Source organism: Schistocerca gregaria, chromosome 6, assembly GCF_023897955.1.
Source record: "Schistocerca gregaria isolate iqSchGreg1 chromosome 6, iqSchGreg1.2, whole genome shotgun sequence".
Lineage (NCBI taxonomy): Eukaryota > Metazoa > Arthropoda > Insecta > Orthoptera > Acrididae > Schistocerca > Schistocerca gregaria.
In genome coordinates, this window is record NC_064925.1 from 526165952 (window position 1) to 526192828 (window position 26877).

At 42.4% G+C, this 26877-nt stretch overlaps 1 protein-coding gene and 1 pseudogene across 5 annotated transcripts in view; both read left to right on the forward strand.

Moving 5' to 3' along the window:
- The window catches only part of LOC126278594 (fatty acid 2-hydroxylase), a 537874-nt gene that overhangs the window by 430689 nt on the left and 80308 nt on the right, over window positions 1–26877 (forward strand). The gene's annotated exons all lie outside the window — the stretch shown is intronic.
- LOC126279167 (5S ribosomal RNA) lies at window positions 8165–8282 on the forward strand (annotated as a pseudogene).

Genomic DNA, 26877 nt, shown 5'->3' on the forward strand with positions numbered 1-26877 from the left:
ACAAGCAGCCTGAGAAGCTTGTAAGGGTGTTACAGGGGAGGTTGTACTCAGAAATATTATTTAATGCAGACCTCGGGGAGGATCAGTTTCGATTCCGTAGAAATGTTGAAACACGTGAGGCAATACTGACCCTACGCCTTATATTAGAAACTAGATTAAGGAAAGGCAAACCTACTTTCCTAGCATTTGTAGACTTACAGAAAGCTTTTGACAATGTCGACTGGAATACTCTCTTTCAAATTCTGAAGGTGGCAGGGGTAAAATAAAGGGAGCGAAAGGCTATTTACAATTTATATAGAAACCAGATGGCAGTTATAAGAGTCGAGGGGCATGAAAGGGAAGCAGTGGTTGGGAAGGGAGTGAGACAGGATTGTAGCTTATCCCCGATGCTATTCAACCTGTATATTGAGCAAGCAGTAAAGGAAACACAAGAAATATTTGGAGTAGGTATTAAAATCCAGGGAGAAGAAATAAAGACTTTGAGGTTCGCCGATGACATTGTAATTCTGTCAGAGACAGAAAAGGACTTGGCTGAAGAGTTGAACGGAATGGACAGTGTCTTGAAAGGAGGGTATAAGATGAACATCAACAAAAGCAAAACGAGGATAATGGAATGTTGTCGAAATAAGTCGGGTGATGCTGAGGGAATTAGATTAGGAAATGAGACACTTAAAGTAGTAAAGGAGTTTTGCTATTTGAGGACGAAATAACTAATGATGGTCGAAGTAGAGAGGATATAAAATGTAGACTGGCAATGGCAAGGAAAGCGTTTCTGAAGAAGAGAAATTTGTTAACATCGAGTATAGATTTAAGTGTCAGGAATTCGTTTCTGAAAGTACTTGTATGGAGTGTAGCCGGGTATGGAAGTGAAACATGGACAATAAATAGTTTGGACAAGAAGAGAATGGAAGCTTTCGAAATGTGGTGCTACAGAAGAATGCTGAAGATTAGATGGGTAGATCACATAACTAATGAGGAGGTATTGAATATAATTGGAGAGAAGAGAAGTTTTTGGCACAACTTGACTAGATGAAGGGATCGGTTGGTAGGACATGTTCTGAGGCATCAAGGGATCACAAATTTAGCATTGGAGGGCAGTGTGGAGGGTAAAAATCGTAGAGGGAGACCGAGAGATGAATACACTAAGCAGATTCAGAAGGATGTAGGTTGCAGTAGGTACTGGGAGATGAAGGAATTTGCACAGGATAGAGTAGCACAGAGAGCTGCATCAAACCAGTCTCAGGACTGAAGACCACAACTATAACAACAACAACAACAAACAGAGGCAAACGTAGCTTTGCTCACGTAGATTAAATTTGTCACATCCGAAAAGGGCACATTTTAACTTGTAACGAGCATTTCAACAAGAAAAAACTCACGGACCCACAGATGTCCCTATATTTCCGCATTTTAACGCGTGCAATTGCTTGAATTTGCGCTCGCAATGACCTGATTGATTAACTTCAATGCTAAATAACTCGGAAAAGGCGCAACGTATCGAAATATTTTCTTAGCAGTTATTTCTCAGTACAACCTCCGCTTCAGCATCCTTACAGGCTTTTTGACTGCATCTGGCTACTGTTCATTGCTTCCCACTTTTGTATATCTCGCGATACCATGAGTGGAAAATCAGCGAAATTCGATCTTACCCGGAAGCTTACCAACAAATGTCCTTCCTCGAACCATTCGTAACTGGAACAAGAAATGTGTATGTATGGGAGGGGGAGGGGTGGAAGAGTCAAGGTTTGCAGAAGAGCTTCTGTGAAGTTTGGAAAGTAGGAGACGAGGTACTGGCAGAACTGAAGCTGTGAGGAGGAGTTGTGAGTCCTGCGTGGGTAGCTCAGATGGTAGAGAGCTTGCCCGAGAACGGCAAAGGTCCCGAGTTCGAGCCTCGGTCCGGCACACAGTTTTAATCTGCCAGGAAGTTTCATCATAAGGTGGCTTACGGAGTATAGATGTAGATACATACGATAAGTGAGGAGAAATTTGCCACGTCTATTGTTTGAAAGAACCGATCTCCAATATTAACGATCAGATTTTTGAAGTAGAAATATAGGTGTTATCTTGCTTTCGCTCGAATCACCACGGTATTCCGCAATTATTTCACAATCATTTGATAGTGATAACACCGTGACATTTAGCACGCGTTCAAAACATGCGTTTTGATGAGCACTCATGGTTATGTGATGTAGTAAGTAAAATAGTTTAGTCATCAACTGAAAGTCAAAGGACAGCAGTCATTTATTTACTTATTTGAGTCTGAAACTAAGGGAAACTGTAATTAAGTTATACCAAGTAACTGCCTTGTTCAATGTCTTGCACGGTCTTCTCATTACGTTACATCATTCTCTGGCATCTAGATAAGGGTCTCTGAAATCTAGAGAGGCATCGAAGATCGACCTTTTAAGTTCAGTACAATGAAATGACTTAACATTATGAAATATTATTGTATGAGAGAGGAAGAAAGTGTTGCACCTCGCTACACTTATAACACTTTCACCCTGTAGTAGAAATTATTTTCTACTCCCATTTTTAAAAGATGGCATCCACTTTTTATGTACTACAGCATTCTCCTGAAATTAAAAAAAAATACTCCCGAAAATTTAAGTATTTTTCAAATGTGAAAACATGTTCCAAGGCACCACATGGTCTTGTACCTAGGAACAAATATTCGATTAAAATTTAAAAGAATTGCAGTAGAGAATACCTTCTCAGTACTGTATTTAATAGTTTGTGTGCTACATTATTACTGTACTACACACCAACTATCAGTAAATTCAAATTAAGCAGAAGTATTGTCAAATCCCAGTTACAAGTTAATACATTTTGAAATAAAAGTTGATAGAAAGTACCATAAATTTCCGCTGAGGAAGTATCGCATATTCCACAATAAAAGGACTTCTTCACCATCGTACAAGATGATTGCACGACCGACGAAATATGAATAAGCTATTCACGCTATATACATTACTGGCCATTAAAACTGCTACAACACGAAGATGACGTGCTACAGACGCGAAATTTAACCGACAGGAAGACGATGCTGTGCTATGTAAATGATTAGCTTTTCAGAGCATTCACACAAGGTTGGCGCCGGTGGTGACACCTACAACGTGATGACGTGAGGAGTATTTCCAACCGATTACTCATACACAAACAGCAGTCGAGCGGCGTTGCCTGGTGAAACGTTGTTGTGATGCCTCGTGTAAGGAGGAGAAATGCGTACCATCACGTTGCCGACTTTATTAAAGGTCGGATTGTAGTCTGTCGCGATATTGCTGCTCGTGTTGGACAAGATCCAGTGACTGTTAGCAGAATATGGAATCGGTGGGTTCAGGAGGGTAATACGGAACGCCGTGCTGGATCCCAGCGGCCTCGTATCACTAGCAGTCGACATGACAGGCATCTTATCCGCACGGCTGTAACGGATCGTGCAGCCACGTCTCGATCCCTGAGTCAACAGATGGGGACGTTTGCAAGACAACAACCATCTGCACGAACAGTTCGACGACGTCTGCAGCAGCATGGACTATCAGCTCTGAGACCATGGCTGCGGTTACCTTTGACGCTGCATCACAGACAGGGGTGCCTGCGATGGTGTACTCAACGACGAATCTGGGTGCACGAATGACAAACCGTCATTTTTTCGGATGACTACAAGTTCTGTTTACAGCATCATGATGGTCCGTGTTTGGCGACATCGCGATGAACGCACATTGGAAGCGTGTATTCGTCATTGCCATACTGGCGTATCACCCGGCGTGATGGTATGGGGTGCCATTGGCTACACGTCTTGGTCACCTCTTGTTCGCATTGACGGCACTTTGAACAGTGGACGTTACATTTAAGATGTGTTACGGCCCGTGGCTCTACCCTTCATTCGATCCCTGCGAAACCCTACATTTCAGCAGGATAATGCACGAACGCATGTTGCAGATCCTGTATGAAAATGTTATCACATGTCAGTTCTAGCATAATATATTTGTCCAATGAGTACCCGTTTATCATCTGCATTTCCTCTTGGTGTAGCAATTGTAGTGGCCAGTAGTGTATAACTAAAAATAAAAATATACAGCATTTTACGCACCATAAAATTCTCTACCTGAAGAATTAACAATATCTTTCAAATAGCTTTAATGTATTATGCAGAACTAAAACGTATAGACCGCGAAATGTTTACTAATACTGCGCAAAACACAACCTCATGTCTAACAACAATAAAAAATGTAGAAAACCCCGGAAACTGCTTTTATCGCGGTCTCTAGTAGGCATTTCATCTGTCGATTCTAAAGGCAGTGAGTAGACTGAAGTAACAACCAAGAAACATCGTGTTTTCCAAAGTACACTTCCCTCTGTGTACAACTCACTGCCCTAATAATAGTAATTACAATGTAATCTACGACATTAACTTTAATGATTTCTGTTAATATACCCTTCAGTGAAGTAGGAGTCTCCCAAAAGAAATTTCTTTATTCAGTGTAAAGCTTCACCACATTATCCACAAGACATATAATAATGTGCTTTGATAGACTACTCAATACATAATTTCTTGTGAAGAACTTCCTCTGCCCATAAACGAGTATTTAACTAAACAGTACGGCCTAGTAGCAGAAAATTACGGTTGAGCGATGCGACGAAATGGAAAGACACAAGTATATGGATATTTCTAACTCGTGTCTGGCCACCCATATTTAGGTTTTTTGCGATTTCCCTAAAAATTTTAAGCAAATCTCGATACGGTTTCCTTGAAAAAGAGACTGTCAATTTCCTTCCCCTTCTTTCCCCAGTTTGAGGAATTCCGTCATCTTCGACGGAGCGTAAACCGTAATCTTTCTTCCTTCCTCCCTTCATAAAGATGTTGATTGTGTTTTAAATTTGTGTCTCACATGCAACATGAGCAGCATAAAAAAGACCAATACTCACTCTCAGCGTACGCTTTGTGCGCTGCAAAGGAGAGTTGTTGTTTCTATAAAAGTCGGAGGACAGCTTTGGGCTCCGGAGCGATAGTCACTAGTTGACAGTCACTACCAACATTACTTTTCAATGTGTGTGATATTACGCTGAAGCTTATGTAGCCATACTATTACCGTGTCATTGCGTCCTGTCATTATGATCATATATACAGGAATTCACTTCGCATTATTTTTAATTAGTAAATTGTATCTTCTGGCTACAGTTGGCTACGCTGGCTGCACAAGGAAACCTATGAGTGTCGATCGAGGCCATTAGTTTTCAGTCGAAACAGCTCCCATCAGCCACCGCGACGAGAGTCTTCTTATTGTTGGAATGTACGATTAGGATGTTCGTTCTTATGAAATCTAAGCTAGTACGCTATTTAGTCAACTGTAAATGAGCAGTATGGAGGCAAACTCACAATCAAATCATTTAAACGTAGCCTGTAAAAATACTTGTTCTACAAAACTTTCTAAAGAAATAACGCAAAAGATCTGTGGTTAATCTAATTAACTAACTTAAATTTAGTTAGCAATTGAGTGTCCGAGGACAACAACCATTTATTTCTTTATCCAAATCTGAAACAACTGGAGATCACATTCAAAAATAAAATTACAACCGCAATCGGTTTACACTAAATAACACCCAGTGTTCAGCACCATAAACGGCCACGTGAGAATTCCTTCAGTTGAGCCTCACTTCTTCTTGTTAGCCCTGCACTGAGACAGTCCAGGTCAATGACATCCACTACACACTACGCTTGCTGTAACTGGGTGGTCAGAATCAGCGCAGCCGTCTCCTTGCCTTCACAAAATGCTCCAAACTTTTCATATACCTTGTTTCGTGAACCATGGCACATCTGCTTTTATAGCTCAACGAGCATCGCGCTAGATCGCGACTCAGCGAGGCGTGTCAAGTCTAAAACGAATCAGCGCTGCGAATTAACGGTTCTTTACTTGAAACACTGGCCAGCCTGTGTGTGGTTTTCAACAATCCTTTAGGCGAATGTTGGGCTGGTGCCCAGTCTCCACCTAATAAAACACGATACACTGACATTTAAAATATGATAAAACACAGGAAGAAGCTTGCATACTACACAGACAGGTAGCAGAAATTACTTCCCACCCTTAGGTTAACTGGAAACTGCGCTAGCAGAAAGGAAATCAAGCGACACAGTTGAAAGAAAATAAAACTGTCAAATTATGAGAACAGCGGACCACTGTCAGTTCACTGGATCATATTTGCGGCGACTTACTTGTGTTAGGTGGTTTGCAAATAAGATACATATTATCTGTGAAAATACTAGTAAATTCTTGCCACTTACATGCCTGAATTTTTACTCACAGCTTAATGCACAATAAAATGTAATAAATTTAACTCAACTAGACAGTACTTAGTGTGTCCGCAATTTTTACTCTTTCGCTTTTTTTACTGGTCATCCTGCAATTCTCTTCAATATTCTTAAATGGAGAAACTCATTAACGAGTCCCAAATGGTTTGTTAGTTTGTACCATTTCCCTTCCGATTAGTTGACTCTACATTATTTTGGATAGTCAGTCGTAGATCAGTGTTCATCAAGCGCTTTCATTCTTTGCTGAAGGCAAACTGTACAATATCTTCAGCCAAACACAGCCGATTCAGCTATTTGACATGGAAATACGGGGTTTTCAGTCAGATTGATCCAATTTTCAGAAGAGTATATCTTCTACGTTAATGAAGAGAAACTTGGAGTGAATTTTAAGTTACGTATAGCAAGTAAAAGCTTATGACGGCGCCAGTTGTTGGTTGCTGGTTCATATGGCTGACAGAGCGGGTCTGACTGGTGCAGTTCGATAGCTCTTTCGTTCACTACCCAACATGCGTCCGGTCGATGTAGCGCTATCACGGCAACAGTAGGTGTTTTTCGTTCTCCGTTCCAACAGGTGGAATTCATTTAAAGTAGTGCGGCGTGATTTTCGTCGCGTGCACGGCAGTGCACCTCCATACAGCTCAAACGATTCGACGATGGCATCGACGACAGCGTCAAAATACTAGTTGTTTACGTGAAGGCTAATCCACAGGCAATAACCGTGTGAACTTGAGAGATGTAGAGCTCTGCACAGCTCCGTGGAAGACTACTCGTCGTACCAGCTGAGAATCATCCATGCCCGATGTTCTGTCTGGCATGTTTTGCGACGACGTTTCTGTTTCAAACCATAAAGGTATCAATTGCTACAAGCCCTTCATGTTGATGATCAATAGTTTGTGAAAGATAAAAGAAACCTTTGATAGTAAACGTATTTGTGAAAAGTAACCCAAGGCTGTACGTGCGTACAAGTAAAAGACATACCCTTATACAATCGGATTGTTCTTTTGAATACAAAAACTTTGTAGTGGTACGTCTAACTTAAAATTCACCTCAAGTTTCTACAGTGCTTGCTTCTTGTACAAGATACGGTCTTGTGAAGTCAGACGAATATTTTTTAGACATTCTGTGTATTCCTTCTTCTTCATTTTCCCGGTTCAGCGTCCAGGACAATTACGTTGATAACAGTTTCGGTTACACGAATCCCTTGCCTCACTGCTTTTAGTATTCTGTAATTATCACTACTACGCCGTAAAATTGAAAAACATTTTGCAGTATATAGGGTCAGAACAAAGTTTTTCCCTGATTGCAGAACATTATTTCTAGCCAACTATACTAGATACAGCTATGCGGTATCTTGCAAAAGGTACCTTAACTAATAAGATCTTTTATGGGCTCACCTTCACATGTACTTCGTTTGTTGCCCGTAGGAGGTCTAGGCGATACTCCATGTCTTTGTCAACATCTCTTCCGTCATCATAATTACACCATCACGTATTCGTGCTGTAAGAGCGTCTACGTTGGGAATTGGCACACTAAACACTTTATCATTAATGGAACGTTTGACTAAAATCTACACTACAGTCCTGTGAGGTACAAAACGCATCGATTCCCACTACCTACGTTGAAATGCACGCTTTCAACATTGTCGTCACCTACTCCAATCTAACCCATCTTGCCTTGTGAGCAACACTGTTAGTGTCTTCAAACTTTTCATACCTTCCTTTGGCTCTCTTCACATTTGGCGGATCTCGAGCATAAGCACTTCTAAAATGTCTGAATGTAACAGCCGACAGTGTTAAAAAAAAAAAAAAAAAACACAAAAGACATGGTGCTTTCATAAATAAAGCAAACATGTTAGTAAATGGCAACGGCCTTGCCGCAGTGACTACACCGGTTCCCGTGAGATCACCGAAGTAAAGCGCTGTCGGGCGTGGTCGGCACATGGATGGGTGACCATCAGGGCCACCACGCGCTGTTGCCATTTTTCGGGGTGCACTCAGCCTCGTGTTGCCAATTGAGGCTTCGGTCAAGAATACCGTCATAACGACCGGGAGAGCGGTGTGCTGACCCCACGCCCCTCCTATCTGCATCCTCCACTGAGGATGACAAAGCGGTCGGATGGTCCCGGTAAGCCACTCGTGGCCTGATGACGGAGTGCTACATATGTGAGAAGGTATCCATAAACATTTTATGAGGTTTTTTTTCAGCAAACTGCACAGCTGTATCTAGCATAGTTCATTAGAAATAAATGTTTGTAATTAGGGAAAGTTTTATGCTTAGCCTATACTAACTTAGGTTAAATAAATGCTTTACGGCAGATTTTGTTGAATTAAGGGACAAAGACTGTTTCGGGTTCATTGTTCCATTCTAAACTGCTCAAACAATGTTTAACGACTGCCTCATGCCTCGAAGAGCCATTTCAAGTTTAGACAGTACGCGCATTGTCACTTCGTGGCAAGACGTGTTGAGTGTTGCCTGCAAAATCTGCGTGCACCAGAGCGATATTACTGGAATATCCTGCATCTATTGTGGGACCCACAATATTGAAGACGTATCTGGTCAAGCTGTTTCGCATTATGCTGTCACCATGCAGCAGACATCAAGGAAGTCTCTACCTTACTATGAGACTGTAAGCCCATACCAGCCTCCGAGGCTCCCAGCGAGAAAGTATTCGCCAGCTCTCGCTACACGCTCTATCGACTTTTCGCTCTAGCATAACATCCCGCAGTAGGGCTAAAAATTAATTAAAGAACACTGAGAGCGGCGTGGAAAGAAATAAAAGACTGCAATCGAGACGAGTCTCATCATGCCGACGACTTCTTATTTCACTACGTTTAATGTTGTTATTGTTGTGGTCTTCACTCTGAAGACAAAATCGTTCAATATTCAATCGGTATCAAGCTTTGTCACCTAGAACGCCGAATTTAATCATTTCTTCTGTTGATCTAAGCCGTCTCCTCTCTTCCACCTGAACTGTGAATTCGTTTCGCAGTATTAACCAGTTTTTACTGCACGACTCAGGTTCTTATCATCTGATTGTGCACGAGTGCAGGCTATTAAGAGATAAAACTAAGTCAAATTCAGGAAGTTATTCACAACCGTTCACCACAGCACTCCGTCATTTGTTAAACAGCACCACGACCACAAAATCTACCGTTTTAATGACAATATTATTCTTATATTGATGAGTTTTTTTAACTACTGGAGACTGACGTATCAACAACATTAATATTGTGTATTTCTGATACTAGTTTCGATTTAAGGAAACATAATGTGGCAGAAGATATTATAAAAGAAACACCATTTGCTTATACAGCACTGACTACATCTACATGGTTACTCTGCAATTCACACTTAAGTGCCTGGCAGAGGGTTCATCGAACCATTTCATACTACTTCTCTACCGTTCCACTCTCGAATGGCGAGTGGGAAAAAGGAACACCTAAATCTTTCCGTTCGATCCCTGATTTCTCTTATGTTATTATGATGATCATTTCTCCTTACGTAGGTGGGTGTCAACAAAATATTTTCGCATTCGGAAGAGAAAGTAGGTGATTGAAATTTCGTAAATAGATCTCGACGCAAAGAAAACTGCCTTTGTTTCAGTGACTGCCACCACAACTCGCGTATCGTATCAGTGACACTCTCACCCCTATTGCGCCATAACACGAAACGAGCTGCCCTTCCTTGCACTTTTTCGAAGTCCTACCTGGTAAGGATCCCTTACCGCGCAGCAATATCCCAGTAGTGGACGGACAAGCGTAATGTAAGGTGTCTCTGTAGTGGGTTTGTCGCATCTTCTAAGTGTTCTGCTGACAAAGCGCAGTCTTTGTTTCGCCTTCACCACAACATTATCTACGTGGTCTTTCCAATTTAAGTTGCTCGTAACTGTAATTTCTAGGTATTTAGTCTAATTGACAGCACTTAGATTTGTGCGATTTATCGGATACCCAAAATTTATCGGATTCCTTTTAGTACCCATGTGGATGACCTCGCACTTTCCTTTGTTTAGTGCCAATTGCCACTTTTCGCACCATACAGAAATTCTCTCTATATCATTTTCTAATTGGAATTGATTCTCTGATGGTTTTACTAGACGGAAAATAGATAATATCACAATTAAAGCAGCTGCTTTGGTGATTACGATGTTGCTTTTAAGGTAAGGTAGACCAATCTAAAAAATTACTGCGGAGCTTTCCGTCAATTACAAAACATTCGCTATTCCGTCTGAAACAAGATGCAGTCTAGTTCTTTATTGAAAAGTCGCTCAAAATGTTCTGCAATATCGCAACGCGGCCTACTTTCCGATGATTTCATTTGAAGATTTTAGGGTGTCGAAACGTCCCGGAAAACCGGGATTGACCCAGTTTTCATCTCTGCGTTCCGGTGCCCCGAAAATTTGTTTCGGGACGCTCAAAAGTCCCAGAATTCAGTTTTTAAATACATTTCGTGGAACTTTCTCAAATTTTTGTGATTTCGCTATATTCAAGGAAATACAACACAAGAAATTAATATATTTTAGCTTATTTGTCTGAAACCTCTTTGTCCCATACTAATAATCACTGTATACACTCAGGTAATAATTTACTTTGAGCGGTACTTTGGCCAACAAGTAGTAAGTTGTATTGTTGAAACACAACTGAAATCGTCCTATTGTCGGGCCACTTACTCACACACTCATTGTCAGAACAGTGTAGTAGTTGATGTTTTGTCAGACAAACTGCAATAGTTTTTTTCTCATATTAGGGTATTATTGCTGCAGTACTGTGAAACACAATGCCGAAACGTGCCTGCAAGTTCAGTGACTGTTATTCCAAGGAATGGAACTTTATTAAGAATGGTCGTTTTGATTACGAAGCAGAGTGTTCTGTATGTAACAGTTTTATTAGTACAAGTCGTGGTGGACGTTCCGACATAGTGGATCACATCAGGTCAAAGAAACACATTAACAGATACAGTCCACCGAGCTCCAGTAAAACTCTACAAAATTATTTTGTGAAACATCAGTCAAGTGAAGAGACTTAAGTTCGAGCAGCCGAGCTTACACTAGCCTACCACACGGTAAAACATCACCAAACTTATAGATCTAGTGATTGTACTAATAAGCTTAACAGCATTATGTTTGATGATTCTTCCATTGCAAAAAAATTTAGTTCAGCAAGAACTAAACTGTCAGCCTTAGTGAAAGGAGTTATTGCTCCCCAGAGTGTAAAGGATAGCCCTGAATACATCAAAAAGTCTTCTTTCTACGGGATATCCACCGATGTCAGCAATCATAAGGCCACTAAAATATTGTCGTTTGTTGTTCAGTTTTTCGATATTAATCAGGTAATTCAGACCAAACTTTTGAAGGTGAGTTCCCTACCTAATGAAACATCTGACGAAATTTCAAGGTTTTGTATGAATACTACCGAAATGTTTGATCTTGAGAAAAATAAATGTGTGGCATCTTGTGGAGACAACACCAGCACAAACTTTGGTGGTTTAAAAAGACAAGGCAAATGCAACGTATTTACCAAATTAAAGGCAACATTGCATGAAAATACTGAAGGCATAGGGTGCCCTGCACATGTTTTACACAATAGCGTGCAGACATCTGCTGACAGTTTAAGCTGTGATGTTGAAACTATCGTCATGAAGGTATACTCACACTTTTACATATATACTGTTAGAACAGAGAGGCTTAATGAGTTCTGTGATTATGTGGGAACTGAATATATGAATGTAATGTGTCACTCGAAAACTCGCTGGTTATCACTGTTTCCAGCAGTTGAAAGAGTAATCCGCCTGTTTGAACCGTTAAAAGATTTTTTCCTAAATGAAGACAAAGCCCTCAAAATATTGGTTCAGTTTTTCAGTAACCCTTTAAGTGAAGCCTACTTACGGTTCATTCACAGTCAGCTTAGCACTTTGCATCATGGGATAAAGGAAATTGAGAGAAGCACGAAAAGTGTAATAGAGGTAAATGATGTTTTGAAAAATACTCTGGAAACTGTTACTAAGAGGAGAGAACAGCAGTTCATTTCTTTAATTGTTAAATCTGTCCTTAACAGAGAAGAAGTATCAAAAGCAGCGGAAAGGAGTTTTAGAGAAGAAGTTAACAAGTTTTATGACACTTGTGTAGAATATCTCAGCAAGTGGAGCGCCTCATATTTACCCTCATTGCTGATGTTTGATTGGATGTTACTGAAGAGAGTGCCCAAATGGGAAAGTATTGAAGAGACAGTTTCTTATTTGAAGAGTAAAGAGATTGAAATCGATGATTCCATTCTCTTTGATCAGTTCGGCATACTGACAAAATTTGTTGAAGAAAGTCTTCACAAGTGGAATGATGAAAAAAACACCATTGGAATGTCATGATAAGTTGGTGAGTGTTTTTTTTTTTAAAAAAAAAAAAAAGCTGTGACTGTCTTCAGCATTACTCTGAGTTGGTAATAGTTGCAAGGTATTTATTTGCAATCACAGAACATAATGCCAATGCGGAAAGAATATTTTCGTTCATGAATATCCAGTGGACTGATGAAAAAAACAAAATGGAGGTGGAATCTCTTGAAGCAATCTTGCAGATCCCGTACAACTGCAAAATGGATTATTCCGAGTTTTATAACTGTGTCTCGAAGAACAAAGACATGATCAAGAAGGCTGGAGGCAGTGAAAAATACCCTTTTCTCCAAGGACAGTCATTTCCATCTACAAGTGCTCAGTAATATTAAAGCTCATGTTAATATTAATTGATTAAAATTTGAATGGCTGTAAAATCGTAATATATTTCTTTATTACTGTATATGTTTATTAAACGTCATTAATTATTCAGATAATCTAGATTATATGAATCTTTTGTATCCGCTTATTAGTTATAATAACCGGGTTAACAAAATGTATCAATAAAACATTATTATTTAAAATTAAGAAACCTGGGTACATGTGGAATGAGGTGTCCATTGGCACCCGGGTGAATGTGTCCCGATTTTCACCGAAAATAATTTGGTCACCCTAGTTTATTTGCTATTTCCTGTAAGTTCGACAGAAAAGTATATGTACGTTTACAAACGAGAAGCACCAAATTTTGAATGTTCTACAATATTAGTATATTTAATTAAATGGGCATTATCAGGTTGCACGCGACAATTGTCATAAAAGAGAATACAGAACTGGTGAACAACACCGATGAACATATTACACATGGAAGGTAACACAGAGGTATATAATCACATTACGTCAATCAAGTGTCCCACCATCTTTTCTTTATAAGGTACAGGGTGTTTCAAAAATGACCGGTATATTTGAAACGGCAATAAAAACTAAACGAGCAGCGATAGAAATACACCGTTTGTTGCAATATGCTTGGGACAACAGTACATTTTCAGGCGGACAAACTTTCGAAATTACAGTAGTTACAATTTTCAACAACAGATGGCGCTGCAAGTGATGTGAAAGATATAGAAGACAACGCAGTCTTGGGTGCGCAATCCTGTACGTCGTCTTTCTGCTGTAAGCGTGTGCTGTTCACAACGTGCAAGTGTGCTGTGGACAACATGGTTTATTCCTTAGAACAGAGAATTTTTCTGGTGTTGGAATTCCACCGCCTAGAACACAGTGTTGTTGCAACAAGACGAAGTTTTCAACGGAGGTTTAATGTAACCAAAGGACCGAAAAGCGATACAATAAAGGATCTGTTTGAAAAATTTCAACGGACTGGGAACGTGACGGATGAACGTGCTGGAAAGGTAGGGCGACAGCGTACAGCAACCACAGAGGGCAACGCGCAGCTAGTGCAGCAGGTGATCCAACAGCAGCCTCGGGTTTCCGTTCGCCGTGTTGCAGTTGTGGTCCAAATGACACCAACGTCCACGTATCGTCTCATGCGCCAGAGTTTACACATCTATCCATACAAAATTCAAACGCGGCAACCCCTCAGCGCCGCTACCATTGCTGCACGAGAGACATTCGCTAACGATATAGTGCACAGGATTGATGACGGCGATATGCATGTGGGCAGCATTTGGTTTACTGACGAAGCTTATTTTTAGCTGGACGGCTTCGTCAATAAACAGAACTGGCGCACATGGGGAACCGAAAAGCCCCATGTTGCAGTCCCATCGTCCCTGCATCCTCAAAAAGTACTGGTCTGGGCCGCCATTTCTTCCAAAGGAATCATTGGCCCATTTTACAGATCCGAAACGATTACTGCGTCACGCTGTCTGGACATTCCTCGTGAATTTGCGGTGGTACAAACTGCCTTAGACGACACTGCGAACACCTCGTGGTTTATGCAAGATGGTGCCCGGCCACATCGCCCGGCCGACGTCTTTAATTTCGTGAATGAATATTTCGATTATCGTGTGATTGCTTTGGGCTATCCGAAACATACAGGAGGCGGCGTGGATTGGCCTCCCTATTCGCCAGACATGAACCCCTGTGACTTCTTTCTGTGGGGACACTTGAAAGACCAGGTGTACCGCCAGAATCCAGAAACAATTGAACAGCTGAAGCAGTACATCTCATCTGCATGTGAAGCCATTCCGCCAGACACGTTGTCAAAGGTTTCGGGTAATTTCATTCAGAGACTACGCCATATTATTGCTACGCATGGTGGATATGTGGAAAATATCGTACTATAGAGTTTCCTAGACCGCACCGCCATCTGTTGTTGACAATTGTAACTACTGTAATTTCGAAAGTTTGTCTGCCTGAAGATGTACTGTTGTCCCAAGCATATTGCAACAAACGGTGTATTTCTATCGCTGCTCGTTTAGTTTGTATTGCCGTTTCAAATATACCGGTCATTTTTGAAATACCCTGTATCTATAAACCTATACAAACATAAAAACCTTCTGTAAAAGTACTTGCAGTACGGGGAATATCCAGCAGCAATAACACAAAAGGAATTTTTATATTGCATAAAAACGTTATTACGGTCATTCTAAATTTAAGGAAGACTGACACATGCAGAACGGGCATCCAAAATCTAGAAATGTTCTCCTTCCCAGCCTCGTATGTACAGTGTGAACCAGAGCTGTACCAACATACTTTCAGAACTTCTTCAGGGATAGCTTCTGAGTATTTTGGTATGAGTGACCCACGGTGCTAGGCGGCTCGTTACAGAGTAAAAATGCCATTACGAATTATTCGCTTTACTACCGCCGTCACCCTCGTCTCTGAGAAAAAACCGCCACAACAGTGAAAAAGTCTGGAATATGCAGTAACCAAACGTTCAACGTGCAACTCAACATAGCTATGTAACAACTATCATTGTCAGACGTAACATTGCTGTGATGTGAGTGCTGTGGCTGCGGTAACACCTCTGAACAGCAACGCTGCCATTGGTTTTAGTGAAACATCACACGAGGTGTACATCGAACAATTCTTCTTCAGTAAACCTATCCGTACTGTTAACATTCGTAAGAAAACAAAAGCGAGCGTGAGTGGGAAGAGTGAAGTGCGAATTATTGTCGTCAGCAGCAAGTTACGTGAGTGAGTGGAACAAGTATGCTTTCAGACAACACACAGGGCTGTCGACATCTGCAGTGTTGTGAATTATTTTCAGTGCAACACCGACACAAAGGTAACTGGGCAAGAAACAATACGAAATACAATAAATCTGTAACGATCCGGCGGAGACAGTGGATCCCTAATATGGAAATGTTCAGAAGGTGTCCCTGAACAACCCCTGCAAATTTGTCACTGCAATTCTGTTTGAGACTGTGTACAGAACAAATCTTTCATTAATAAAAGATATTACCTTATCATAAAAATGGCAGATGTCCGTTCACACGGCACAAGACGACCAGCTGCGAACTGTACCACACACACCGAGAGTTCTCGAAAGAGGCCGTCGATACACCAATGTTCACTAACAGTGTCTGATAAGGGGTGTACGGTATGAGTGAGACCCCATTCCTTAAACGTTTTGAGGACTCTTTAATGCAGTATATGTACACCATTGGCCTTTAAAATTGCTACACCAAGAAGAAATGCAGATGATAAACGGGTATTCATTGGACAAATATATTAAACTAGAACTGACACGTGATTACATTTTCACGCAGTTTGGGTGCATACATCTTGAGAAATCAGTACCCAGAACAACCACCTCTGGCCGTAATAACAGCCTTGATACGCCTGGGCATTGAGTCAAACAGAGCTTGGATGGCGTGTACAGGTACAACTGACCAGGTAGCTTCAACACGATACCACAGTTCATCAACAGTAGTGACTGGCGTATTGTGAGGAGCCAGTTGTTCGGCCACCATTGACCAGACGTTTTCAGTTGGTGAGAGATATGGAGAATGTGCTGGCCAAGGCAGCAGCTGAACATTTTCTGTATCCAGAACGGCCCGTACAGAACCTGCAACATGCAGTCGTGCATTATCCTGCTGAAAAGTAGGGTTTCGCAGGGACTGAATGAAGGGTAGAGCCACGGGTCATAACACATCGGAAATGTCTTCAAAGTGTTCAAGTGCCGTCAATACGAACAAGAGGTGACCGAGACGTGTTACCAATGGCACCCCATACCATCACGCCGGGTGATACGCCAGTATGGCAATGACGAATACACGCTATGAAACCAACACCATCGGATGCTGGGGGAGGGGGGGGGGCTGATAGCCAGCGACCAATGTGGCTCCTCCTCACCCCTGCCCATAGTCCTTTTGTTACCAGGATTACTCCTGCAACGTTTGACAAGTCACCATCTAATATCTGTGCTGTAGTCGCCTGAGTTGAAGAGTAAAAATGGGTCAAATGGCTCTGAGCACTATGGGACTTAACTGCTGAGATCATCAGTCCCCTAGAACTGAGAAGTACTTAAACCTAACTAACCCAAGGACGTCACACACATCCATGCCCGAGGCAGGATTCGGACCTGCGACCGTAGCGGTCGCGCGGTTCCAGGCTGTAGCGCCTAGAACCGCTCCGCCATTCCGGCCGGCGTAGAAGAGTATCTAAATAACTTTTAGATATGAATATATGGTTACTAATGAATGCGTTAACACTATCATAATCGCCAATTACTTGTTTCAGATTCTAAGACATATGTGGTTATTGTTGTGGTTGGCAGGAGAGCCAACACCGTGTTATTAAAGGAGGCCGAAATGCACGCGTCTCAGCTCACGCAGGCTGGCGTGAGGTCTGGAACACGACAAGGGAATTAGAATTAAGAAAAACGGACGTAGCTGGTGGAATGCTTAACTTTAATCCATTAATGAAGAACGTCGCTCTTGACGGTACATGATTTACAACATCAATAGAAACTGATCAAAGCGCCGGCGTAGAAGAGTATCTAAATAACTTTTAGATATGAATATATGGTTACTAATGAATGCGTTAACACTATCATAATCGCCAATTACTTGTTTCAGATTCTAAGACATATGTGGTTATTGTTGTGGTTAGCAGAAGAGCCAACACCGTGTTATTAAAGGAGGCCGAAATGCACGCGTCTCAGCTCACGCAGGCTGGCGTGAGGTCTGGAACATGACAAGGGAATTAGAATTAAGAAAAACGGACGTAGCTGGTGGAATACTTAACTTTAATCCATTAATGAAGAACGTCGCTCTTGACGGTACATGATTTACAACATCAATAGAAACTGATCAAAGCGCCTTGCTAGGTCGTAGCAATTAACGTAGCTGAAGGCTGTGCTAACTATCGTCTCGGCAAATGAGAGCGTAGAAGTCAGTGAACCATCGCTAGAAAAGTCGGCTGTACAACTGGGGCGAGTTGCTAGGAAGTCTCTCTAGACCTGCCGTGTGGCGGCGCTCGGTCTGCAATCACTTATAGTGGTGACACGCGGGTCCGACGTATACTAACGGACCGCGGCCGATTTAAAGGCTACCACCTAGCAAGTGTGGTGTGTGGCGGTGACACCACAGTTATAATTAAACTGACGGTGTTCCGAATGCTGCAGTGTGGGTGGTATACATCATAAAACAGAAATATCATAGGTACGTTTATAATCAGTGTTCTAGTGGAGTACGCTGAAAACATAATAGTTTCACTTTGTCACCGGGTGAAGATTTGGCGCTCTAAGCAGTTACAATGTGGTGTGGGTGCAGGAAAAGAGGATGAACAATCGAACACATGATAAGGGCGCATTTATTGGGATATCACTGTTTACAACATGTGTTCAGTATGGTCTTCCAGTTCAGCAACATGCTGCATCCGTAACACGGCATGGTTGACAGTCGCTTGCAGCATTTACAGTGTAATCCTTCTGACATGTCGTCGTATACTTGCCTTCAGATCAGGTAGAGTCGAGACACGTCCCTGATAGATACGATCTTTCACACATCCCCGAAACCAAATATCGCATGGATTTAGGTCGGTGGATCTGGAAGGCTACTAGAAATGATGCGGCCATTACCACAGGTTCTCGAGGCAAACATTTCACCTGGCAAGCGAATGTAGTGGCTTCCCGTCTTGTATGGTTCAAAGGACTCTGAGAACTATGGGACTCAACATCTGAAGACATCAGTCTCCTAGAACTTCGAACTAGTTAAACCTAACTAACCTAAGGACATCACACAGATCCATGCCCAAGCCAGGATTCGAACCTGCGACCATAACGGTCGCGCGGTTCGAAACTGAAGCGCTAGAACCGCTTGGCCAACCGGCACCGTCTTGTATGAAAACAGTGGTGTGGACACAGTCGTATTTTTACAATATTGGGATCACGTTTTACGCAAGGAGGTTCTTATATAAATATCACTGCACACCAAACAGGTCTGCGAGTTGTCACCTCCTCAAAAGAAACGGACATAGAGTGAAGGAGCTGGTGAAATCATACCTCACTGTCACAATAGTTGAGCAATAGTGGATGCTCCCGCGCAAAATGTGCCAGAGTAGAACCTCATATGGGAAGTTCGTGGATTCACCACGAAGAGTAAAATGTGCCTCGTCTATGCAAAGTTTATTCCCAGACAGAAGTCATCCATTTCCATGCATGCCAAAAAACTAAGGGCTAAGCCCTGACGTTGTAGGCTATCTTGGGGCTTCATTTGGCGTACATTCTAAATCTTTCTGGGATACCAGTGTAAAATTCGCCATAAAATCTTTTGAACTTTTGACCAGAGGAGAGACAGTTCCCGTGACTCAGTAATGGCTGCAGAGTTTGAGGCGTGTGCTGCACGATCGGCTGTAGGTAAATCAACTTCAACAACTGCCATGGGAATGAGCCGTCGTCCTTTCCCCACTGCCCCACCTAATTCATCTGTTTCTTCACATTTTTTGATCATATTCTTTTGCCCATTTATTGACATTGGGACTCGGGGCAACTGTTTCTGTTAGTGATATTCTCGCAGCACACTGACATCATAAAGGATACATTTCACATTCAGATTGCTTACAGCGCCATATTTTACCTGGTGGCTGAAAGTCGAACTACTGTTTTTTTTTTCAGCATTTCCGTGAGCACATCGATCAGTGAACATACATACGATGTTTCAGCGTCCTGCGATGCATACAACCCGAACTGCAGCACTTGGAACACCGTCAGTTTAATTATAAGCACCCACGATATATATACAATCTTAACCACACTTGCAGTGCAATAATCCAACAGAAAGTTTCACAGAGCTCTCGTCTCGAGTACACGATCACACGTCTATATCATGTAGGAAAAACAAAAATTTAAATATGAGGGTCACTCCAAAACAAATGCACACTATTTTTTTTAATCCATATTTTATTCTACAAGTTTGAAAGTTTTACAGTGTGTAGATACATCCTTTAGGAACAATATTTTTATTTCTGCACATAATTTCCATCCCTCTCAACTGCCTTACGCCATCTTTGGAACCAGCTCCTATATACCCGCACGGTAAATTTCTGGACCAACCTGTTGGAGCCACTGTTTGGCAGTGTGCACAACCGAGTCATCATCTTCAAACCTTGTTCCACGAAGAGAGTCTTTCAGTTTCCCAAAGAGATGATAGTCACATCGAGCCAGGCCAGGACTGCAAGGCGGGTGTTTCAGTGTTATCTATCCGAGTTTTGTGATTGCTTCCATGGCTTTCTGACTGACATGTGGCCGTGCATTGTCGTGCAACAACAAAACATCCTGCTTTTACGATGTGGTCGAACACGACTCAGTCGAGCTTGAAGTTCTTTCAGTGTCGTCACATATGCTTCAGAATTTATGGTGGTTCTACTTGGCATGATGTCCACAAGCTAGAGTCCTTCGGAATCGAAAAGCATCATAGCCATAACTTTTCCAGCAGAAGGTTTGGTTTAGAACTTTTTTTTTCTTGGGTGAATTTGCATGATGCCACTCCATTGATTGCCTCTTCGTCTCTGGTGAAAAATGATGGAGCCATGTTTCATCACCTGTCACAATTCTTCCAAGAAATTCATCTCCACCATTCTCGTACTGTTCCAAAAGTTTGCTGCATACCGTTTTTCTTGTTTCTTTGTGAGCCATTGTCAACATCCTGGGAAACCACCTGGCACAAACCTTTTTTAACGCCAACACTTTCAGTATTCTGCAAACACTTCCTTCCCCTATCCCAACGTAGCGTGACAATTCGTTCACTGTGATGCGTCTGTCAGAAGTCACCAGTTCGTTAACTCACTGCACATTGTCTGGAGTATGTGCAGTACGAGGCGTGCCGCTGCGAGGACAATCCTAAATATTTCCGTGCCCGCTTTCATCATGTAACCTGCTTGCCCACGGACTAACTGCACTGCGATCGACAGCAGCATCTCCATACACCTTTTTCAACATCTTGTGGATATTTCCCACTGTCTCGATTTCTCAGCACAGGAATTCTATGACAGCACGTTGCTTCTGACGAACGTCAAGTGTAACAGCCATCTTGAAGACATGCTGTGACGGCGCCACTCAGGGGAAAAAGTTGAACTAAGTTTGAAAACAAGCGGGAATGATGTATCTACACACTGTAAAGCTTTCACACGCGCAGAATGAAAACTGTTTATTTACAAAAATAGTGTCCATTTCTTTTGGAGCGACCCTTGTAAACGATACTGTACCGGTGATCCCTCCATGCGATATGTGCCTGTCGCGAACTTTGACTTTGACAAGCTGATAGAAAATCACCACAGGCCGCTAAAGCACGTTCATAGTGCTCCTATCTCTTGTGACAATCGAAACCATTGTCTGAGTATCTTCCTGGAGTCGCCGTCCTTTCTCGGCACCGGGAAAGAAACCTACCGCCCACCCAGTCTGTTGCGTCTACACCATTCGGCCACGCCCCACGTCGAACGTCAGTGACTCCAATATCCCGGCTCCATGGCTTACGAGCTCGCAGTTGGCTTTCTTGACTGTTGACTACCAAGACTGACTGACTGTTCCGTCGCACCATGCACGCGCCTACGCTCCGGTGGCTCTGACGTCAGTGCACGTGCAGGTAGGGAACAGATACCGCGCAGCGCGGAACAGCCTCCAAAACTCCTCCCTGGCAGTGGGAAAATCGATGGTGCAACTTCACCGCTGTACAAATGCCGTTTGCAGACGGGGATTTTTCCTCGTTCCAGTCGCCGCAGGACGGCCCCATGTTCATTCAGCCCACTGTCAAAATGTGTGCTGGGGACTTTTGCCAGGGCTAAGATGCAGCCACGTCGAGCGACCCAACATTCGTCCCCCTCCTTGTGCCGTGCTGGATAGAAGGGCTGCACTCTAGTTGCCGTCAGGCCAACAGTCCGGGCCACGCCTGTGCTACAGGCTTTACATTAACCTTCCAAACTGTTCAACCCAGGTATTTGTACGAGGTTTGTCCGGAAAATACGTATAAAAGTTGAATAATGTCTTTATGTTACAAGTTGCAGTCACCGCCAGGTGGGACTACTGCTGTAATCAATCCCACCAACGCTCAGTTCGAGTCAGAGCACTCTGCGTGATGGTGGGAGAGTGCGGCAGCTTGTTGACAGTTACCCTTTTTCACCTGCCGTCGGCATGGAGCTCTCTCTGATTGAGGAATAGCGCGTCAACATCAAGTTTCTTGCAAGAATGGCCGTGAGATTTTTGAGTGTTTGAAACAGGTTTATTGAGACAATTCTCTGAAGGAACCAACCGTGAACAAGTGGTTAAAAAGGTTCCGGGATGGGCGAGAAGAAGTGAACGATGGCCCTCGCCCAGGACGCCCGTCGACATCGAGTTCAGATGCAAATGTTGAACGAATTCTCGCTTTTGTTCCTAAAGACCGTAGATTGGCAGTCAGAATGATTGCAGACGAGCTGTCAATCCCCAAGGCAATCGTTCAAGAAATCCTGACACAAAAACTTGAAATGAAGAAATTGTGTGCGAAAATCGTACCGAAGCGCTTGACGCCAGAACAGAAAAGAGGGTTGAGTGCTGTGAGGATTGGTTGGAAGCATAGTAACGAGGGGACTTTCTCAACCGAGTCATCACTGGAGGCGAGTCCTGGTATTACGAATTCGATGTGGAGCTCAAATCTCAAAGCTAGGAATGGAAACTAGCAGGAGAACCGAGAACAAAAAAGTCGCGAAAATCAAGGTCCAAAGTGAAGACAATGTTGATTGTTTTCTTTGCTTCTAGGGGCATTGTTCACAAGGGATTTGTCCCTCTCGGCCAGAGAGTGAACGGAAATTTTTACGTTGAAGTTCTGACACGTCTCAGAGCTCGTGTGACCCGAGTTCGACCGGAGTTGGCAAAAGGGGGCAGGTGGATCCTTCATCACGACAATGCGCCCGCTCACACGTCGCTCGTTGTGCGTGAGTTTTTGGCCCAAAGCTCAGTCACTGTGACAGACCACCCGCCTTATTCACCCGATTTAGCCCCGTGTGACTTCTTCATGTTCCCGAAATGCAAAATGGTGCTTCGGGGGCGGCACTTGGGAGATGTGGAAGCCACCAAGGCGGAAACGACACGGCAACTGAACAACATCACAACTGAAGACTTTCAGCAATGTTATCAACAGTGGAAACGGCGTTGGCAGAAGTGTATCGCGTCTCAGGGCGAGTACTTTGAAGGAGGCCATATTGTAATACCTGAATAATTGTAAAATAAAGTTATCATTCAACTTTTATACGTATTTTACGGACAAATCTCGTATGAGTTGACTGACTCCAGCGAAGTGTCATTGATTTTGTAGTCGTAGGACACTATTTTTTTCTATTTTGTAAAACCCAGAGTTTTATATTTCTGAACATTTAAAGCAAGTTGCCAATTTTTGCACCATTTTGAAATCTTAATAAGATCCGACAGAACATTTGTGCAGTTTTTTTTCAGAGTTCTTCATTATACTGTATCATTCACAAAAAAATCTGAGTTTATTATTAATATAACATGCAAGGTCATTAATACACAACACGAGCAGCTAGAATCCCAACACATTTCCCTGGGGGATACCTGAAGTTACTTCTACAACAGTAAGTCCTCAATCCAGCCACAAATCTCGCCTGATACCTGATAAGATTGTATTTTCGATGATAAGCGTATGTACGGCACTGCGTCAAACGCCTTTCAAGAAACGCTGGAGCTATTTGACTGTGTTGTCTTGGTACGTCATCTGAGAAAAGGTCGAATTTGGTTCCACAAGACCGAGTTTTTAGGAATCGATGCTGGTTGTCACAGAGGATGTCATTCTATTCGATATAAATCATTACGTTTGAGCTCAGAGTAAGTTCTAAGATTTTACAAAAAACTGTTGTCAAGGACACTGGACAGCAGTTTTATGGATAACTTCTGCTATCCTTCTTGGAGACCGACGTGCTCTGTGCTTTCTTCCAACAACTGGACACTTTTTTTGTTCAAGAGATCTACGGTAGACTATGTTTAAAAGATCTTACTCAGTCGCAAAACTTGTACAGAATCTAAAAGGGATTCCTATTGGGCCCTGGAGCTTTGTTCAGTTTTCGTTATTTCAGCTGTTCTCAACACCATTTACACTAATTTCTGTACCACTCATCTTTGTAGTGGTGTGAGAATTGAATTGGGGCAATACCCCTGGGTTTTCCTTTGCAAGGAACATATGAAAAAGAAATTTAACATTTCTGCTTTTGCTTTGCTACCCTCAGTTTCAGTCCCATGGCATTCACGAGTGTCTCGCCACTAGCTTTGGTGACACCGACAACATCTACTCCTTTACTCAGACTCGTTTTATTATCATCCACGCATAGTTGGAGAGACATCTTGTAGCTTTTCGATCCGCAGTATAGTACCTAAGCGAGTGTTAGGGAGAGAGAAGACCGGGACTGTACTTAGTATGCCCAATGATAACCCTACTTACTAACCAATTTTATCCGCATTCCATTTAATCTGCTTACTAATTAAGGTCCAAGACCTTTCTTATTTCCTTTTGTTACTTTTATTCCAGACTGCGCGCGCATATATGTTCTAATATGAGCGATAATTATTATTGTCTTTTGCATATTCTTCCGTTATTGGTCGCATAGCAGAAAATCTCATCAAATGATCTACACCTACCTCATACTCTTCAAGCCACCTAATTGTGTGTGGCGGAGGGTACTTTCGGTACCACTATCTGATTTCTCTAACCCTGTTCCTCTCGCCAATAGTGCGTGGGAAAAATGATTGTCGGTAAGCCTCTGTATTGGCTCTAATTTCTCGAATTTTCTCCTCGTGGCCACTACGCGAGATGTATGTGGGGTGAAGTAATATGTTGTCTGACTCCTCCTGAAAATTGCTGCCCCGATATTTCAATAGTAAATCTCTCCATGATGCACAACAGGTCTCTTGTAACGTCTGCCTGTGGAGTTTGTTTAGAATCTCCGTAACGCCCCCCCCCCCCCCCCCCCCCTCCCACCATCTCAGCGATTCCGTGACGAAACGTGCCGCTCTTCGTTGGATCTTCTCTATCTCCTCTATCAGTCCTACCTGATCTGGATCCCAGATAAATGAACAATACTCAAGAATCAGGCGAACAAGTGCCTTATAAGCCACTTCTTTCACGGAGGAGTTACATTTCCTTAAGATTTTTCCGATGAATTTGAGTCTGGTGTCTGCTTTTCCCGCTATCTGTTTTATATGGTAATTCCACTTAAGGTCGCTCTGGATAGTTACGCCTAGATATTTTACGGCAGACGCTGTCTCTAGCTGTTTGTCATCAATAGTGTAGCTGTACAGTAGTAGATTTCTTTTCCTATGTATGCAAAATATGTTACATTTATTTACGTTCAGGGTCAGTTGCCAGAGTCTACACCATTCATCAGTTCTCTCCAGGTCGTTTCGCAAATTCTAAATATCTTCTGGCGTTGCTACTTTGGTATAAACAATTGCATCATCTGCGAATAGCCTTAAAGAGCTTCCGACGCTTTCTACTACATCATTTATATATATTGTAAACAGCAACGGCCCTATCACACTTCCCTGTGATACTCTGGATATTACCTTTACATCTGTCGATTTTGTTCCGTTACGAGCGACATGCTGAGTTCTATCTGCAATGAGTCTTGAATCCAATCGCAGGCCTCCTCCGATACTCCGTAAGCTCGTATTTTTTTCATTAAACGGCAATGTGGAACGGTGTCAAATGCCTTACTGAAACCAAGGAACACGGCATCAACCTGAGCGCCGTTGTCCACTGCGCTGCGGATCTCATGGAGGAACATAGCGAGCTGAGTTTCGTAGGATCTCTGTTTGCGGAATCCATGTTGATTTTTATAGAGGAGATATCAAATTTCCAAGAACGTCGTAATCCTTGAGGGTAAAACATGTTCCATAATTCTACAACAGATTGACGTCAACGATATAGGTCTATAATTGTGTGGATCTGTCTTATGGCCTTTCTTAAAAACGGGAATGACCTGCGCTTTTTTCCTGTCGTTAGGTACCTTTCGTTGCTGAAGCGATCTACGATAAATTACTGCCAGAAGGGGAGCAATACTTATAGAATCTTATAGGCATAGCATCTGGTCCTGAAGCCTTTCCACTGCTAAGCGATTGTAGCTGTTTTTCGATTCGGCGATCGGTTATCTCAATATCTGGCATTTCCATGTTGGCACGACGATTTAAAGGAGGGACAGGGTTACGATCTTTCGCGGAGAAACAACTTCGGAAGACCGAATTCAGTATTTCGGACTTCTCTCTATTATCTTCCGTTTCGGTGCCGGTGTGGTCGCTGAGAGAATGAATAGATGATTTTGACCCACTTACAGATTTTACAAACGACCAAAATCTCTTAGGGTTTTTACTCGATCGGTTGACAACGTCTTACTTTCGAAATCATTGAACGCTTCTCTCATTGCTCTCCTTACTCTCAATTTCGCTGCGTTCAGCTTTTGTTTTTCAGTAGGGTTTTTACTTCTCCTGAATCTGAGACGAAGTACTCGTTGTTTACGTAGCCCTTTTCTAACACGGCTATTAAACCATGGTGGATCTTTGCCATCCCTTAAAACCTTACTCGGGACATACTTGTCTATGGCATATTGGACGACGCCTATGAATTTTTCCATTTGTTCTCCACATCTTTGCGCTCATCACCGAATATTTGATGCTGACTGCTGAGATATTCTGAAACTGTGTCATCCTTGCTGAGCAAATATATCTTCCTACCTTTCTCAACATTCCTTGTAGGACCCGTCGTCATAGATGCTGACACAGTCTTATGATCACTGATACGTCCCTCTACGTTAACTGA